This window comes from Balaenoptera borealis, assembly GCF_965194805.1.
Source record: "Balaenoptera borealis genome assembly, chromosome: 2".
Classification (NCBI taxonomy): Eukaryota; Metazoa; Chordata; class Mammalia; order Artiodactyla; family Balaenopteridae; genus Balaenoptera; species Balaenoptera borealis.
Window position 1 is genome coordinate 43,111,791 of NC_138867.1, and position 19,051 is coordinate 43,130,841.

The window sequence follows — 19,051 nt, forward strand, 5'->3', positions numbered from 1 at the left end:
CCTCTGTGCAGAATAAAGAGGCTCATTTTTACTGTATGCTCTTTTTTTTTTAATTGTGGTAAAATACACATAACATAAAATTTACTTTCTTAACTATTTTTAAGTGTGCAGTTCGGTAGTGTTAAGTATATTCACATTGTTGTGCAACCAACCTCCTGAACTTTTGCATCTTGCAAAACTGAAACTCTGAATCCATCACACAATAACTCTCACTCCCTCTTGCCCACCAGCCCTTGGCAACCACTATTCTACTTCCTGTTTCTGTGACTTTACTCTAGATACGTCATATAAGTGGAATCTTGCATATTTGTCTTTTTGTGACTGGCTTATTTCACTGAACATAAAGTCCTCAATGTTCATCCATGTTGTAGCAGGTGACAAGATTTCCTTATTTTTTAAGGCTGAATACTATTCCTTTGTGTGTGTATACCACATTTTGTTTCTCCACTCATCTGTCAATGGACAGTGGGGTTGCTTCCATCTAAAGAAGCTCATTTTAATTGCAATCAAAACTTGCCTCAATTGCTTTTGACCCTGTTACTTCATCCATCCATCTATCCACCGATTCTTTGACTTATTCCACAACGGATTTAAGGTGATTCCCAGACAATTCCAATTAAAGAAAAGAAAAGAGAGAGATTTAGGACAAATGGAAAATGTGGGTGACAGAATAGTAAAGCAGGTCCCATTAGAAATTTGGCTGACAAAATTTTCTAAAAACTATGCACTCACACTGTGGCTAGATTGACCTGGAACCACTGATTCTCACCCAGGGCTTTTCTAACTTTTTTGTGTCCTGGCACATATAGAAAACAATCATATTTGCATGGCCTACAGGGGTAAAGTAATGAGGCCACTCTCCATCAAAGGGGGCTGGCCCCAGACCACACACCGTCCCCATACCCTGAGGACTGAGGGAACCTGCCTCTCAGGCCTCAGTGTGACCTGCTACTGGCAGGCCAGTGGCTGCCACACACTGCGTGAGAAGCTCTGCCAACTTACCCCCTTACAGGGGCCATGCTATAACACAAGCTGCATATTTCAATTGTTTGTAAACGACCCAAATTACAATTTCCATCTCCAGCAAAGAAACTGTGAAGCAATGGAAAACACTAGGGCTTTGGAGTTAGAACAAATGGAGTTGTTTCTCTTTCTGTCACTAGTTCTGTGACTGGACAAGTTACTTAATCTCTCTGTGCCTCAGTTTACTTGTCTATTAATAAGACTAAAACTACCTGCCTGGGCTTCCCTGGTGGCGCAGTGGTTGAGAATCTGCCTGCCAATGCAGGGGACACGGGTTCGAGCGCTGGTCTGGGAAGATCCCACATGCCGCGGAGCAACTAGGCCCGTGAGCCACGACTACTGAGCTTGCGCGTCTGGAGCCTGTGCTCCGCAACAAGAGAGGCCGCGACAGTGAGAGGCCCGCGCACCACGATGAAGAGCGGCCCCCACTTGCCGCAACTAGAGAAAGCCCTAGCACAGAAACGAAGACCCAACACAGCCAAAAATAAATAAATAAATAATCCTTCCCTCTACTTTAAAAAAAAAACAACAAAAAACCTGCCTAATAGGAATGCATCATAACTAGAGGTAGTGCTTTTGGAGCACATAATACACAAAAGACCCTCAGCTGGTGCCCCCAAATACTTGGTATTAATAGTAATAGAAGTACTAAACTACATACCATTCTACCTAGTGAAACAGTTCAACAGAACTTTCAGTTATTTCCTTCCTTCATTCATTTCTATGGAAAAATATTTATTGAGTACTTACCTTGTGCCAAACACTACCAGGTTCTGGGCATGCACTTGGTAAGCCGAAGTGTAGTAGACTTCTAAACAGAATACTTGTCTTTTAGCCCAGGCTGTGTAACAAAGTGTCTGTGTGATTTTGGCTGAATCACTTCAACCTCCTGGGCCATTGTATTAGTCAGCTCTCACTAAGTTATGCTATAAACCAAACAACGCTAATAACTCACAGACTTAGTCAAACATTTATTTCTTGCTCATGTAGATTGGTGGCAACTCTGCTTCATTCCAAAACCCAGACTGAAGGTGCAGCCAGGAGATGCTCTTCTCATGGGCGGGGGGGACTGAAACAAGAGGACCCCAGCCAAGCCATACAATTGCATCTAACATTTCTGCTCTGAAGCAAATGCCACATCCACCCACATTCCGTTGGCCAACACAGGTCATGTGGCCAAGCCCACAGGCAATGGGGTGGGGTGAGGGTTGGAAGGAAACAAATAATGATGAGCCAAGAACATAATCTCTCACTGTCAGCTTTCTAATTTATAAAATGAAGATGTTAGGCTACAGTTCTCTATTTCCTTCCAACTCTATGTTCGGTAATTCTATGATTTAAGGGAGAGAAGTATAACTATTAACTATCATTACCTGATTGAAGGGTCTGGGAGCCATGTTGCCAGAGCACCACGTTAAACACAAAATGCTTTGGACATGGACCTATATTATCTGGTAAGCCCAGTCACTCCTCTGCAGGGAAACACAAGGATAAAAGTAATTTTACTACACCTGCCTCTGAAACTGTTTTCCCACTTTGACCCTTTAGGTCTTTATGAACTTCACCCAGTCACAGCTTTCAAAGATGGCAGGTATGTCCTAAGAACTGCATGGACCCCTTGACATTCCCTAAATAAAATAATATTCAGATTGTAATGCACTTTGGGGGAGGAGATTGCCACTTAAAAAAAACCCAACTGAGGGCTTCCCTGGTGGTGCAGTGATTGTCACTTAAAAAAAAACCCAACTGAGGGCTTCCCTGGTGGCGCAGTAGTTGTGCAGGGGACACGGGTTCGAGCCCTGGTCTGGGAAGATCCCACATGCCGCGGAGCAACTAGGCCCGTGAGCCACAACTACTGAGCCTGCGCGTCTGGAGCCTGTGCTCCGCAACAAGAGAGGCCGCGACAGTGAGAGGCCCGCGCACCGCGATGAAGAGTGGCCCCCGCTCGCTGCAACTAGAGAAAGCCCTCGCACAGAAACGAAGACCCAACACAGCCAAAAATAAATAAATAAATTAATTAAAAAAAAAAAACCCAACTGAAAAAAGAAAACCAAAACTCTTTAGTGAATCTTTTAAAAAGGTATAAAGTTGTTTTCAACAACTGACCTTCCATAATCAATTGCTTGCAAATATAGATTTTAATTTGCTGTCAACCTTGGAAAAGGACTGGGACAAGATAACTTTCCTCAAATAAGTTGGTCACTAGACCTATCAAATTTCTGTGTTAAGCCTGTTGTCAGCCTCCAAATGTAACTTCTAAATGTCCAGGCTCATAGGGGCTCATTAATTACCAGCCTCATGTACTGTGTACCAACTAGAAGAAAAAAATGATTTCCACTGTACTGTTACAAATGGCTGTAAATACTGAGACCTATGATGTGGCAAGTATTATGTTGTGGTTTTACATTTGTGGTCTTTGCCCTTGCCATATCTCTGCAAGGTATTACCTCAATTTTCCAGATGAGCAAACCAAGGTTCCTGGAGGTTCAATAACTTGCCTAAATACTTCAAAACAAAGCATATTTTAAACCAGTGCTACTGTGATGCCAAAGTTTTGTGCATCCTGCTGAAGAAGAAAACCAGAAAGTTCTTTTACTACCTCTGCCAGGAAGATAGAAGGCTAAACAGCTCTTTTTCTTCTTTGCATTTCCAATCATTGTTTTCCTCCCTGGAGGATGAGAGCTATTATATTCTGAAATTTCTATATGCAGGTTGTGAGAGGATGAACTGTATCTGAGAGTAAGGGACATAGGTGCCTTGCTTTGTGTACTGGGGATGAAAGTTTGGATAAACACATTAACTGTAACCCTTTTCCTACATATATGGACATCATGCCTGGTAAAAGAACAGCCTACAGATCTCCTTGGCATAAGTTTTATTTTGACTCCCCTGGGGCTGCTGGCTACACTTTCAGCGGGTTGGAATGAGAGCCCCAGACCCTGGTTCTGAGTGTTGATATACGCTAATTATACGGTCTCCTTGAGGTGGGAATAAACTGAGGGCTCAACAGAAGAAAATGGCTTTTCCTTCTGGCTAATAGATGAGAAGAGTCGCCCCATCACATCAAAGGTACCCATGTTCATCCGCCTATATGGACTGTGGCCATTCATCTGCAATGTCACCGACTCGGCAGCCCATCCAGCCACATCTGGAAAAGTTAAGTGAGCTGCAGAGCTGACACGTGTTGGGGAATGCTTTCAGCATGGCATATTGACAACAGGCTAACACAGTTTTCTTCCCCCTATTTGCATCAAGCCTAGTAAGTTATTGGAAAGTTAAAGCTTCCGGGTTTAGGTAAGTTAATGAAAACACATCCAGACAGATATGTACTAAGGCCATCAGCAATTCTTTGAAAAGGAAGATGTGACAGGCCCAGGAGGGTTAATGAGATCCATAAAAAGGGTGACCAGTCCAGGGGAAACTAGGGGGATCCATGAAGGGGTCAGCACGTGTACCCTAAGAAGACAGATGCTTTTGGTACCCCTAATGCACACCACACAACTCTTTATCTCTTTACCAGAGTCTGATAACCTTCTGAGGAACAGAGCATGTGACCCATCTCAATGATAGCACAGCCACCCTAGGGATTGATCAGTAGCTTTTCTGACTGCCCGGAATGGTTTCAGTTTTCTATGTCTAAATTCCCAACAAGCCCTTCAAATCAGGAGCCATGTCTTTGGATTTTACTTGCTTATTTTTGCAGCACTGACAGCCTTGTGCATGATGCCACATGGAAGGCACTTTGTAGCAAATCCTTCTTGTTCTAGTTCGGACGAGATATGACAACACTGTACAGGGACAAGAGAAGTAGAATGATAATCCTGTGATTACTCTAATCATTCTCTTCGACAAGCTCCTCAGCTAAGGAGAAGATACTCTGCGATTCAAAAGCCTTCTCAAATGTTGTTTTCACTCACCATCCATCCATAGGTGCTTTCTATTGAAACACTGATTTTCAGAAAAGTGTCTTTTCTCCATGGAGCCCCAAACTTCATAGTATCCCTTTCCTGGTATAGCCTCATGAGAATTTGAGGAAAGAAATGGAGGTATGGGGCTGGGGAAGAGAGCAAAAGAAATTCCTGTGCTTTGCTACAAAAGCTTTGGATGGCGTGTAGCTCCATGGTGCATTTGGTTTGTGTACAGGTCCCTCTTAAATCTCTAAGATCCTTGCTCAGCCTCTGATTTCCCCATTCTCTTCCCAATGTTCTGTGCCTCCCGTCAGGAAAGAGTCATTTGGAGAAATTTTGCCATGGTCTACCTCAGCCTCATGGGGAATTGGTGAGGCCACTTTCAGAGGTGAAAACTCAATTTAGGGATTGGCTCTTTGCACCAATTCAAGAAAGGGAGGTGTGGTGAGAAGCCTGGGAAGGCAAGACCTTCCCTTCTGCACCCATGGAGATAAGATTCTTTTTAGGAAAGCTCAACCTGATCGACTTTCTTTTTCTAGAGAACTGTGGAGAATCACAGCTACCTGATGGGAGCAACAATTGTCCGGAGGCTCAGAGAGGCTCACAGGAGTAGAAAGTGGCAAAACTAGAATTCAAATCCAGATCTCCTAACCTGGTTCTCCAGTAGTTCCACATTGCTCTGCACACCTAACAGGCTGTGTGGGTGCCCTGGGGCCATATTGTGCAGTACAGATGGATGAGCTTGTGGAGGTCTGAGCAGTTCCCTTTTTATTGGTGTTTTAAAATTTAATCTAAGGGTAAGATTTTATTTGAAGAAAGACTTTCACAGTGAAAGAAAGTTTGTCTTGTCTACACCATGTTACCTCCAATTTTGGAAGATTTTACTAAAGTAAAATCTGGAAGCTATTCTCAGGTAGTTCTGTGTGAACTAAGTTCTTACGAAGCATCTTTTTATCCAAAAAGCATCATGGTAATAGAAAGCAATTACATTGTGGTCATTGGCTCACACATATGTTCCCGGCCCCCTGAATGACTGGAGAAGTTCTGATTCATCATTTTGCTATTTCTGAAGGATGCTATTGAGATTTTAATATTTATTCTCCATAAGAATAGCAGAGTGGTTCTAAGTGTGGGCTCTGGTCAAATAGACTGGGTCTACCACTTACTATGTAACCTTGGGCAACTTAAAAAACAAACACAAAACCCCAGAACAAAACCAAAAAACCTTTTATGTCACATAGGGCTGAAGATTAAGTGACCTAACATATTTAGAGCACATAGTAAGTGTTCAATAAATATTTGCTGTTATTATTGTTGCTGCTGCCGTTGTTATTTGAGGGACCCATGCCGAGGTCTGGCAACAGCCTCTGAGCAAAACAAATGGAATCAGCCTCACAATCCAAAAGCTTTAAATTCTTGGCTTAGAGCAGTAAGTTGTTATCTTAAATAATGGCGTTTAGGACAGAGCTGTACCCACAGTAGAACAAACCCAGTGAACCCCGTGTGTTGAGTAATTCACCACTGGAAAAAAGTAATTCACCACTTACCCAAGCTGGTGATGGAGCTAGTGATGGGAGCCAGAAGCACTGTTCTCTTACCATCAGGCAACTGCAGTCTTGGATCTGTTGTCGTTGGCTCAGCTAAAACCCGCATTTCTAATTTTCACACTATCTGTAAACGTTTAATTCAAAAGGCTTTCCTATTTAGTATCAAACAAGTGAGAAAAAATCTCATCAGCTCATTAGTGCTGTGCCAGACTTCCATTGGGATATGGTGGTGACTGGAACTCAGCTGCACGGAGACCTCAGTAGGATTTCTCAAATGGCTGAACGGAGAGCAGTACATCAGTCTACTAAAATCTCACATGCCATTTGGTTTAAATTTAAAGTTCCTTTGAGGTTAAGTAAGTATTAGAACCAGAAGGAAGGCAGGTTTACAATCTGTTAGCCTGGGCTCCACATGCTGCAGTTGTCACAAATATACCTCTTTTCGGCAAGAGGGGTCACTGCCAGCCCAAAATCTCCCCAACTTCATTTACCACTCAGAACTGGACTTTTACATTCCCATCAACCTTCGCCCAAGGCTGCCGAACCCACAGTCTAGACAGACATGCTGTCTGTTGGAAATATAATTCAAGTCACAAATGTGAGGAACATATGTCATTTTAAATTTTCTGATAGCCACACTAAATAAACAAACAGAAACAGGTGAAATGACTTTTAATGTTTTAACCCAATATATCCCCCAAATTATCGTTTCAACATGTTATCAATATAAAAATTATCAATGATAGTTTACATTTTGGGGGTACTAAGTCTTTGAAATTTGGTGTGTATTTTATGTTTACAGCACACCTAGGTTGAAACCAGCCACCTTTCAAGTACCCAGTCGCTACTGTATTGGGCAGGACAGGTCTAGACTCTAGACTAGGGTAATTGCACACAGTGCACTATATCTTAAAGCAGCAGGCCAGTGGTGAAAATACCCGGCAGAGTCTGAGGAAGGGTCTCGGGAGGCTGAGAAGAATTGGGAGGACCCTGTGAAACAGAATCTGTCACCACAGTTCCTTTTGAAGTGCATTTGTTTGCAATAACTTCTATAAACATCAGCGGCTCTCTTCCCTTTGTTTCACAGTTTGGGGAGCCAATTTATCTCTGACGGAGGAGAGTATTATTTTCTCAGCTGCAAATCATGTTAATTGGGCAGCAACTAGATAGGAATGTGGAGTAAACACCCCTAATACCTTTAATGCTTTTGATGACTTTTCCAGCCCCATACTGTAGGTACTGTATTGAAGGGGGGTAGCAGCCCCTACCCCTGCTAAGGAGACAAGCGTCTGCAGAGTGCAGGGAGGTGGGGTCATGGATGCATTCTAAAGGGAATGCATTTCAAAGTTCTGATCCCTTGTTCTTTGATTTTATTTGATGATCAGACAACTTGGATCATTTGGCCAGAGTAAGTGCAGAAGGCATGTTTATCAGGGGTCTTCGGAGGCAAGATAAGTTTGGGAGGCTGTTGCAGTGCCTCATGGCATTTGGTTAAAGCACTGATTTCTTTTCACGGCAGTCATTTCTCCAGTTGCTTTTCCTTCTCTGACCCTGCCCACCTTTCAGCTCTTGGGTCACTGGAAGCCTAACCAACTGTCCCAGATGATGAGAGGTCTGCCTTTCTTTTCTAAAGTGGGAGAAGGGGTGCTGTGAAAAGGAAGGGAAGGTGAAGCAGCAGAAGCTGACTCAATTTAAGGCAGACCAGCTTTAGGAACGAACACCTGTGTAAGATGAGGATCTGGAAATTGGTTTCCATAAAACTCCCCTGCCGTGTACTCACTGGAACATCTTCCTATAACCCAAGTGTAGGTGTAATGTAGCTTGATGCCTGCTGGTGTAGAGCGTACCAAAACCTTCCCTCACACGTCTTCAAATGGTTTCTTCAGAGTCCTCAGTTTTGACCCTGCTCCTTTTTCTCAGATCCAGAACCTCATCCCACTTCTAGAAGGCTCCTTCATATCTCAACAGAGGATGACACAGTAACTCGGTACTCAGAACCCCCAGACTACAAAGAACCTGTAAGCTTATATTCCAGGGCAACGGCCAACCACAACTTTAGGAAGAACATGCCTGATGTAGGTTGAGTTTAACAGCTCCGGGAAAAATAAATGTCCTTATTCCTAATTCATTTTTTATCATTGTTCACCCTCTTCTGCCCTCTGCTGCCCACAAACACTCAAAGGCAGATTCATGACTCATAGATATTCTGATTTTAATTGATCTAGGAGCACGGCCCAGGAATCTGCATTTGTATGACTATTCTGGTTTGTTTCTTTTTCTTTTTTTTCTGGTTTATTTTTATACCAGTCTGTAGAGCACGCCCTCGGAAGCCCTGTTGGATGTCTGCTGGAGTAAAGCTTTCAGTGTTGTAGACTGTCATGTCAATATAAGTATATAATTTTTTTCTGTGCATTCAAAGGTAGGATTATGATTTCAGGGCTGTGTTCTGTCAAAGGAAATGTACCTATGAATCTATCTGATCCCTAGTAGATAACCAAATGATCAAAAAGACCTATTTTTTTGGCTTTCAAACATTTCAAAGACCACATTAGAAGGCAGCCAGACCTTTTCCTGGATGAACAACTCGAGGCGCCTACTCATTACATTGCCCCCTCCTTGGCAGCGTCAAAGAGACTGTTGCACCCCATGGTCTTCTTCTAGGAGTTTCTTATGATTTGTAGCACGTAACCCTGCTATCCTGGCTATAGTTAATGGGATTAAGGATGGGAGCCCTATCTGGGGTCAGCCATCCAAAAGACGGCAGTGACTCACCAGCACTCAGCCTCATAAGAGTGTCTTCCACTCAGGAACGACTGACATAAGCTTCCTCGAGGAGTTTGCATGTGCCACAGAGAAAGGGGGTCAGCTAGTTAGAGGCTGGTCAAATAAAGCACACAGAGTAAGTCTCCATCAGCATCACCACATGGTGGAGCACAAGAGTGACTGCAGTAACTAACAATTTATCCTGTAAGAGCTAACATTTATTAAGCATCTGCTATGTGGCAGGCAAGGTGCTAATTTTTTTATTTATAGTATTTCATTTCATCCTTATAAAGATCCTATGGTTATATGACATGAACTGTTATTATTCCCATTTTACAGATGAGGAAACTGAACCTTAGAAAGATTAACAACTTGCCCGAGGTCAGCAAGTATCAACATTGGAATTCAAACCCAGTTAATTTCAGAGCTTATATGTGTATTGAGGGTAGGGCTGGTTACATAACTTGGAGAGCCCAATGCAATATGAATATATAGGGCCCCTTGTTCAAAGAGTAGGGAAATATGTCATTAATATAAAGCTTTTTCCTTTCTTCCAAGGTCCTGATGTTGACTGGCCATGGTGATCTGTATTCGCCATTTAATGTCATTCTAAGTCAACAAAAATTAAAAATTAAAATTATTAACGTAAATTTTACCATGCATTTTTATATTATGCAATGCCAGCTTTGAGTGCCAGTTTTAACTTGTTTGCAGAATCACTGAAATTACACAATTTGTATTTCATAGCTCAGACGATGCACTTGTGCTTTACACAAAATGAACTCACCTGTTTTTATGTCACTTCTTGATACACACACATTCCACCAACTTTGTACCTTTTGCTACTGATGAGTAGCAAGAGAGGACTGAAAAGAACTGGGACTATGGGTTGCCCTGTCTTCCTCTTCCTTCTGTGTCATTATTTTCAGTGTAACTGGTTGGCTAAGACATGAAAGTAACACAGGTAAGAAAAAACATGACAAGGTTTGAAGGGGAGCAGAATTTGCCACCCCAAATATATCTCTTCAGCATAAGGATTATTTTAGGCTGGTTATTTTTAAGAAATAGCAGATACAGGAGAAGGTCTGAAAAGTGAGAAGTTACCCTTTTGTAAGAGAAATTTGCATTTAGAAGAAAAATGTCCGTTAAGGAAGGGTGTCTCCATCTCTGTACCAGAAGGAGCAGGATTACTAAGCCTCCAGAAACTCTTTATCATTGGAGAAGGCAACTGACTAAACTCTGCATACCAACCATGCCCTTGGTTAACTGTGCTTTGCTTGATAATCTTCCATAACTGGCTTTCCTCCCACTGCCCCCCAACATCTTCTTTTGTCTTTACCTGGAGATGTTATTTAAGGTGGTGGCTTGGGCCATTTAGGGGAGTTATTCAGTTTTCCTGGGTATCTTCCATGTATACAGGAGGTATATATGTTATTAACCTTGTTTGTTTCTCTCCTGTTAATCTGTCTTTTATTACACGGGCAGTCTCAGCCAAGAACCTAGAAAGATAGAGGGAAAAAATTATTATTCCTCTCCTTTGAGTTCCTTGATTGCTGCTGTTTCTTACACTGCCATTTGCCTTCTCCCTGTATTTCAAGCAAGCTCAGGTTTGGATGGAAAGCATGGCCTCTGAGAAATATCAGTACCCCCTCACACTCAGTCATGAACTGAACATGCTTGCCTTGCACTTGGTTTGAGATCACACACATTGTGGGTCCATTGGAATTCTATGTTAATGGGGCATCAGAAACACTACAACATGAACAGGCAGGCAAGGACACGCACATTGCAGTATCTCCTCTACTCACACGCAGGCTCCATCATCCCATTGGACCTCATTTACAAAATACAAGTTCAAAGATTATTAAGAATTTCAAGATGGTGAGACCAGGGCATTAAGTCAAGCACAGGGCCCTTCCGAGTAAGGGCCCCTGTGTGAGTGCACTAGTTGCACACCTGGGAAGTGAAACCTGAATGGGGACTAGAATAGAATAGAGTTTTTGCCATCTAGCTGTCGTTGGATGAAACATTGTTCCAGTTACCACAGCAGCCCAGCCATACAGCCTCAGAAATGGAACCGCGCCACCCTGATTTGTTGGTGAGTTTATTGGTTACACCTTATTATCTGAGGCAACTTGAGTGTGTTCAGCAAAGCACTTTCTGTGTGGCCTGTGGAGCTCCTCTGATGTTTGGAAATCTTCCACAGGTGGCTGGGTGGGAGCAGCACGCTGCAGAACCTCTACTCATCCATCTGCATCAGGGAAATTCACCGAGTCCACCTTTGGAGGCATCCAATCTTGTCTTCACTGTTGTGGACAGTGGGGTTCTGGGGTGAGAAGCAGGTAATACAGGTAAGAAGGCTGGTTTTATAGTTCTCTCTTCATTACCTCAGGCCCTCAGTTTGGCTTCAGTAATTTACTTGTTGCTCCCATTGACAAATGTTTTCCTGCTACATCTTTCATCTTAGCATATTTTTTCTTCTACAATGTTACCTGTAACCATCTTAGAACTTCCCTCTTCTGACTCACACTCGCCCCAGGTTACTCTTCCTAAATAGCTGTTTTGATTATGCTGCTCTTCTTAAAAACACTCATTGGCTCCCCAATGACCACTAGATTTCACCCAAGTTCTTTGCCCTGGCATTCAAGGCCCTCCACAGTCTGACCTTAACCTACCTTTCCATTTGTGTTTTCATTCTTTCCTTCTGGGCAAGAGAGTAACACATACAATCCTTGCCTCTTTTGTGCCTCTACTATGTCTTCCCGCCCCTCCTTTCACATTTCTATACAATGGACTCATCATAAGTACATGGTGTTTATTTATAAATCTTTTCATCCCACAAAAATATATATAATATACATTGCGTATCTTCCCCGTGGTCAACATCATGTAATAAGTAGAAGGGAAGTGTTTGAGTTAAACAATTGAGCAAACAGAATTAAACAGTGGTCACTTCTTCTACTTCCCCAGAAAGTGATGACCAAAGTTGTTTTGTTTATTTAAAGTCTTGCTAAAATGCAAGTTATCACGATAGCAAATTAAAACAAGATGTCATTTTCTACCTATTCAATCAGGATAGATTAAAATAATTCAAAAGCCCAATTCACAAGGTAACAGAGAAATAGGAACCGACCTGTAGTCACTGGTTGGAGTTGTGGATTGATACAGTTTGGGAGGGCAATTTGAGAACACGTTTTAAAACCTTAAAAGTGTTTATGCCTTTTGACCCTGTAATTCTACTTCAAACCCTGTCATTTTGCTCGCTGTGGAAGTCATCAAGAAATGTACACAAATTTTCTACTACAAAGACATTTAAAACAGAAATCCAAATATCTAACAGGGAATGAGATAAATAACGGTATTTGTAAGTGCTAGGCAGCCATTAAAAATCATGTTTTAGGAAAAAATCCAACAACATGGAAAAATGCTCCTTATATATTAGTAAATAAAAAGCATGTTCTAAAACAGCATGCATAGTCTGACCCAATTTTGTAAAATTATAGAAAAGAGATTAAAGGGTTACATATCACAACATTATTATGATTCTTTCTAGGGTTATAGTTATGTTCTATTTTCTCCTTTATATAATCATTATATGTTCCCCAATGAAAGTGAGTCACTTTTTAAATCATTGATGGTAAAGGTCACCTTTATACAATCCCAGCCCTATGAAAATAATGTATTAAACTTAAAACCCGTCTCTAACTTGAAATTGTCAGCCAGTCAGCAATATTCATGAAATTTTCCTGTATTTAGCGCTGTTAAAGGCAACACACATAAGCAATGCCTTTCTGTGATTATAAGCTAATGATGACACAGAAAGTACGAAAAAATCCCAGTGACTTCTGAAGGAATAAATATTTAACTAGCAAATATTTAGTTCTGAGCACTATAACAGATTATATTTTTAATTGGTTTTTACCTCTCTCCAGTACATATAGCCCAATGCCTTGCACATAATATACACTCAGTCAGTGTTGTTGAATGAATAAATGAATGAATGGGCAGTTGAATGATGAAAGACTGAGGCCATGGAGGTCACTGGAGGTGCATTGACCTAGTCTAGAAAGACTCCGTGACCAGGTGAGGACGGGCTTTTATGGAACTTCCTCTTCCCTCAGCTCTTACAGAGCTTTCTACCTAAGAAATGCACAGGGAAGATTTCTCCAAATATACTTCCTGCAATCATAGTTGCCACTATTTATCGAATGTTTCCTATGTGCCAGGCACCACGAGAAGCATTTTCCACACATGATGTTATCTAATCCTCATGATAGCCCTCTGAAGTAGGTATATTACCTCAACTGTAGAGAAACTACAACACAGTTAAATGATTTCTCCAGAGTCATGTGACTAACAAGGAGTGGAACGGAACTCTTAGCTGGTTCTGGTTGACTCCAAAAACTAGGGGATTAGTCGCTAGGCTACAAACTTCCTTCTTGGAATCAGGACACAAATTTTCAGTGGTGATTAACATGCCAGACTGACACACATTTTTTTTTTTCTTATTTTCTTTTTCCTGGTATTATCTTTAATGGTACCTATTCTGATGAGTGGATAGTGCTAACTCATGGTAACATCTCACAATGCTCTTGCTAACTTTTCCATTAAGTTGATTGGTTTTTTTTTCCTTCTTGATTTGAGTAGTTCTGAATCTATTCTGGCAACAGACTTGGTTTTGTGTTGCAAATATCTTCTATTCTGTGGCTTTTTTCCCCCACTCTCTTCACTTTCTCTTTTCCTTCTTTCTCTCTTTCAAACACTTTTTCTTGGGGAAATGTCAGTTATACATTCAGAGGCAGACAGCAAGTTATCCTGAACCTCCATGTTGCCATCATTTGGCTTCAACAATCATCACCAATCTTGTTTCATCTATATCCTCGCCTACTTCTGTTCTTCTCTGCACCCAATTGATTATTTTGAAATAAATTTCAAGCATAAGAATTCATCCATGAATATCTCAACATATGTCACTGATAGATAAGGACTCCTTTAAAAAATACACAACCACAATTCCATTATCGTACCTAAAATATCCTAGTAATCAATGCTTCCTTAATTTATGATATATTTAGTAAGTGTTTAAATTTCTTCAGTGTCTCTGATTTTATCTTTTTACATTTTGGTAGTTTGAGCCAGAAACCAGATAGGGTCTATAGTCTGCAATTGTTTGATAGAGCTCTTAAGACTCACTCCATAGGTTTCCTCCCTCTATTCCTTTTTTCCTTCCTGCCATTTATTTAAGAAACCAACTCATCTGTCCAGTTGAGTTTCCAATAGTCTGGATTCTAATTATTGCATTAAATCACCACAGGTGATTAAATCACACCTCTGTTCCTGTATTTTCTGCAAATTGTTAGTTAGATCCAGAGACCTGATCAGACTCAGGTTCAATTTGGGGGTCAGAATACTTCATCGGTGGTATTGTATACTCCCTCAGGAAGCACATAATGCCTGGTTATTTCCCTCTTTGTGATGTTAGCAGACACTGACGAGCACTGCCCAGATCCATTATTTCACTAGGGGCAGAACCTCAAAGTATAAACCACACATTTTAACTAATCACTGAATTTTGCTGTTTTACCTAAAAATTTGGGATGACTTGAAAGTAACAAACTGAACAGAAATAGAAAGGATTCTGTTTCTGTTTCTTTTTGTGATTCTACCTGGTTACCCAGGCTGGTAGACTATAGGGGATGTTGCAATTCTCTGAGAGGCACATCTGTCATGGGGCTTGGGGCTGGTGAGGGAAGAATGGTATGGACTTCAGGTGTCCAGGGAAATGAAAATGGTGTTGGAATAGACTTTGCAAAAGTGCTTTAAATCCAAAATGTGTTAACTCCTCCTAAAGGAACAACCTTACACAAGTATCATCTTGGAATAAATAATGCCTTTAAAGAGGTCTCTCCAAGTTTCCAATCTTCAATGAGAAGCAAACAAAGCAGCCTGAAACCCAGTTGAAACTTACTGCTTCTAACTGGGTAAAACATCCACTGGGTTGTATAGCTTACAGGTAATTCCTGCCTGGGTGTGTGAATTGTGGAATTTTTTTTTAAGACAGAGGCTTTTACTGTTAGTTGGTATAAAACACAAGAGACTGCCACTGAAGAAGAATTTTGTGCTTGGAGATTCATCATTTCAAATATAGATCATTTATCAGATCACCAGACAGAAACACGAGACCAAGCTGCTCTAGAGAAAAAGATAAAGCCCTTTGAATACAGAAAAGATGAAAAGAACAGTAGGTGATTGAAAGAGTTTGGTTTTGCACTTTGGAAGTGATTTGTGTGCTAGACACATGCTTCGTTGTTGTAGTGGTAAAATAGCAGAAGAAAAGGTGTTAGCTTTACAGAGTTCTATTTAGAAAGACACTAAAAAGAGGTAAAGCCTTTTCGGTGTACGTGTGTGTTAGATTTCTAGTTTTATTAATGGTCTCAAAAGAAACTACACAGCTTTAAAAGACAATTTTAAATTAGGAGGGCTGAAAACCAGAAATTAGGACCAAGAAAAAATATTGAAAAATCTAGAGATTCAAATTGCAATTTTACTATAAAAATGCCCCCCAAATAGAATAACATTCTCTAGAGTCATAGAAATAACCCGACTTAACCAAATGCTACAGGAGTAAAAGTCCTACAAAGATAGGAACTAAGACTGCTCTGTGTAGTACTGTATCCCAAGCATCTAACACAATACCTAGGACACAGTAGGTGTTCAACAAAAACATACTAAATGCACGAATAAATTAAAAGCCTAAAATTATCAAAACCCAAAGTTCCAATTGTGAGATAAACCTGTAAAAAGACCATGGTAAGTTGAGTCTTGACAAGCTGTCATCTGAAAAATCCTGTTGAAGCAGCTTAATAGAAGCGTTGGGTTGAAACACCCCATGTCTAGAAAGTTGTAAAACAACTGGAGAAGGTCCAGAGCCAAGCCTGACTTGCTCCAGATGATAGAGAATGACAGCCAGACTTGCTGTTTGCATTCCTGTCTCTGCCTTTTGGTGAGCAGTTTCCGCTCCAACCAAATCTCCTCATTTTTAATTTACTCTATTTATATGTCTAATGATTTAATATCACACCATACTAGTCTGGCCTTCAGGTGCCCTTGACCCACATTTTTCTGATTGACCTTTCCATATATTGTACATAAACCAGCCAGAAATCATTCATCCCCACGTGAGCCTCTCAGGTGAGGATCGTGGTTTCACTTCTCTCTCCAGAAACGGCCTTCTTCACAGGCTCCGTCGGAAGAGAGCTCCCCCCCCCGCCCCCCTGCCCCCGTCTCCCACCTATGTCTTCCGTAAGCTTGTCCAGACGTGGAGGCATCATCAGGCCAGGTCTTCTAGTCATTCCGCTGCTTGCAGAGCAATCATTTATAGGCACTTGGTGTTTGGTCTGACATCTTTTTGATGCTGGAGCGCCAGCCTTTGTCTCAATGAATCACTTGTCAGCAAAGGTTGCGGCATTCTAGGCTGGATTTCACACCTTCTGGAAGGGTTGCCTGTGATGTAAGTGATCTTAGGCTTTTTTGAAACCACCACTTCCCCCACCTCCCTATATCCCATGAGGAAACAGGGGACTGAGGGAGACCTGGGAACCCGATGCTTATTCAAGTCTTATTTTCATTTGTCAATATGTACCTTGTCCCTGGTGCTTGGAGCTGGGCTTTCCTCTCCGGGGACAATATTGTCAACGCACCTCCACGGTTGGAATGTTGCTGCTAAAAAGAACCAGGATGAACAATCTCTATAGAATATTTTGAGAGCTTCAGAATAAGAGGGAGAGATTTTTGAGCAAAAAAAAAGAAGAAAAAAGAGGAATTCATCATTCTTTGGTAGTTTGCAGATCATTTTTTTCCCCCAGAGGATTTTTTTAAAGCGCAGTTTGATGGCTGTGTCTAAGTCGGTCATAGTTGTGGAAATGTCTACTGGAGCAGTAGGGGGTCGGGGGTCAGGAGTCAGACTGGGTTATAAACCAAGCTGATCCCAGCAAGGCATGAAATCGAGGAGTCCCCTTCCTTATTCTCCAGAATGGGCACCAGTGACCTCACAAAGTATATATGGTAAGTGAAGTTGCTCTAAACCACAAAGCTTGAAACATTTCCTTGTAAAAAGTGATTATTCAAATAGAATGTCCCATGGGAACTCCCTGTAATCTGAGGACTTGAAGAGAGGATAAAAAAGTGGGGGTGAGCTAAGCCTAAGAACATCTTTGGTGGCCTGTCTAAACCAGGACCCAGTGATCAGAGCCAGCCTCATGGAGCAGAGATGGAATGCAAGATGGGAATGTAGAGAAAATCTGATATTAGAATCATGCGCTTTTTACTTCACTCTGTTTTGTTAGGAAAGAAGCATGTATGTTGGAGGGATTCTTCTTGATGCCTTTTAAACTCTTTGCATTGGTTTTCACAGAAAGCCACTTTATGAAGAGGTCACACACAGATGAATCCCTACGATGGGAAGTCAGAAGTTCCAGCTCCGATGAAACAGTAGGTGGAAGGAAAGTTTTTTATTCAGAGAATATGGGAAAGGGGAGGGGAAACTGATATCCCATCTGAGGCTTCTGGGCCTTTACAGGGATCCTTTTCATGTTCCTAAATCAGTACAAGGTGGGTGGGGCAGGGTGCCAAAATGGGCTCATCAGTCACTCTGTGCATCTGAGCTGGAAAACATTTAACCCTGAGATGCAAATCATTTAATCATGCTGACTCAGTGGTGACCAAAAGTTGTGAACCCTTGGGATCCAGGAATTCCCAACATGATGTGATAATGCATTTCACAGCATGAACTTCAGATCTCCAGGACCCAGGCTAAGGGAAAGAGATGGCAGGGAATCTACATTCTCCTAAAGTTTTATTCTTCCTTCCAAATGCATTGAAAATGAGGGCTCCCCAAGGGCAACTCCCACTTCCCGCCCCCTCCACGTATCTTTTCCTTTCTGTTTCCACCATTAGGTCAAGAGGTTAATGAAAATGCACTCTAAAATTATAAAGACGATAAAGCCAGGCATGAATATTAGGTTTCCACTCGAGTCTGAATATTCCATCTGGACATTATTAAGAAAACCCCATTTGCTTCAAAATCTTACAGTTCTGTCCACATTTGCTTGGATAGGTCTGAGATGCTTAGGAACGTGATAACTGCTAATTGCCTACCTTGGAAACAAAACTAGGAATGCAGGTTGCAAGCTTTCCGTGTAGTTAAATAATGTGTCAGGATAATGTTGCATTTGGACCAAACAAGAGCTGGGATTTGTATTTTTCATCCTTCTATTATGTATTTTTTCCCCTCCCCTTCTTTCTCTTCGTCCATCTATCTTTTAATTTTTCTTTCTCTTTTAAGGAATACTCTCATCCTTAAGGATGGACCTGTAAATATTGTACACAGCATTTCCTCCTGAGTCACTTAAAAATATTTACTTATTTCCTGAGGGCAACAATCCCCATTGAAGGACATAGTTCATTGCACCAAACAGCCACTCTTAGAAAGTTGCTTTTACAGCAAATATTATAAAATGATGCTTTGATTGAAGGATGACACTTGACATTAACGTCTCGACTCTGCTCACCCATTCTGAAGGAATAGCTCCAATGAAAGTAAATTGCTGCTGAAGACAAACCAACTGGAAAAGACACTTGTGCTTTTCTTCTTTTTTTTTCTCTCTTAAGGTTTTCACAGTGGCTTCAAAGGAAATGCGAATTAATCATTTGTTTTGACCCAAGAGCAGCAGAACTTATTTTGAAGACTTAAACAGGCAACACAAATGTAAACAGAAATCTGGGACTCCCAAATGCTAAAGCTGGAAGGAG

The 19,051-nt window shown here is 41.4% G+C and overlaps 1 protein-coding gene across 2 annotated transcripts in view; it reads right to left on the reverse strand.

Annotated features, from left to right (window-relative positions):
* ARL15 (ARF like GTPase 15) overlaps nucleotides 1–19,051 on the reverse strand; it is a 538,502-nt gene that overhangs the window by 99,331 nt on the left and 420,120 nt on the right. Inside the window, exons 8-9 of one of the 2 annotated variants that reach the window (XR_014241860.1) lie at nucleotides 10,581–10,740; nucleotides 7,136–10,183 (exon numbers count right to left, since the gene is read on the reverse strand). The gene's annotated coding sequence lies outside the window, so the exon portion shown is untranslated. Of the gene's footprint in view, nucleotides 1–7,135; nucleotides 10,184–10,580; nucleotides 10,741–19,051 lie in introns of those variants that run through there. The other variant, XR_014241859.1, reaches the window with a different exon arrangement.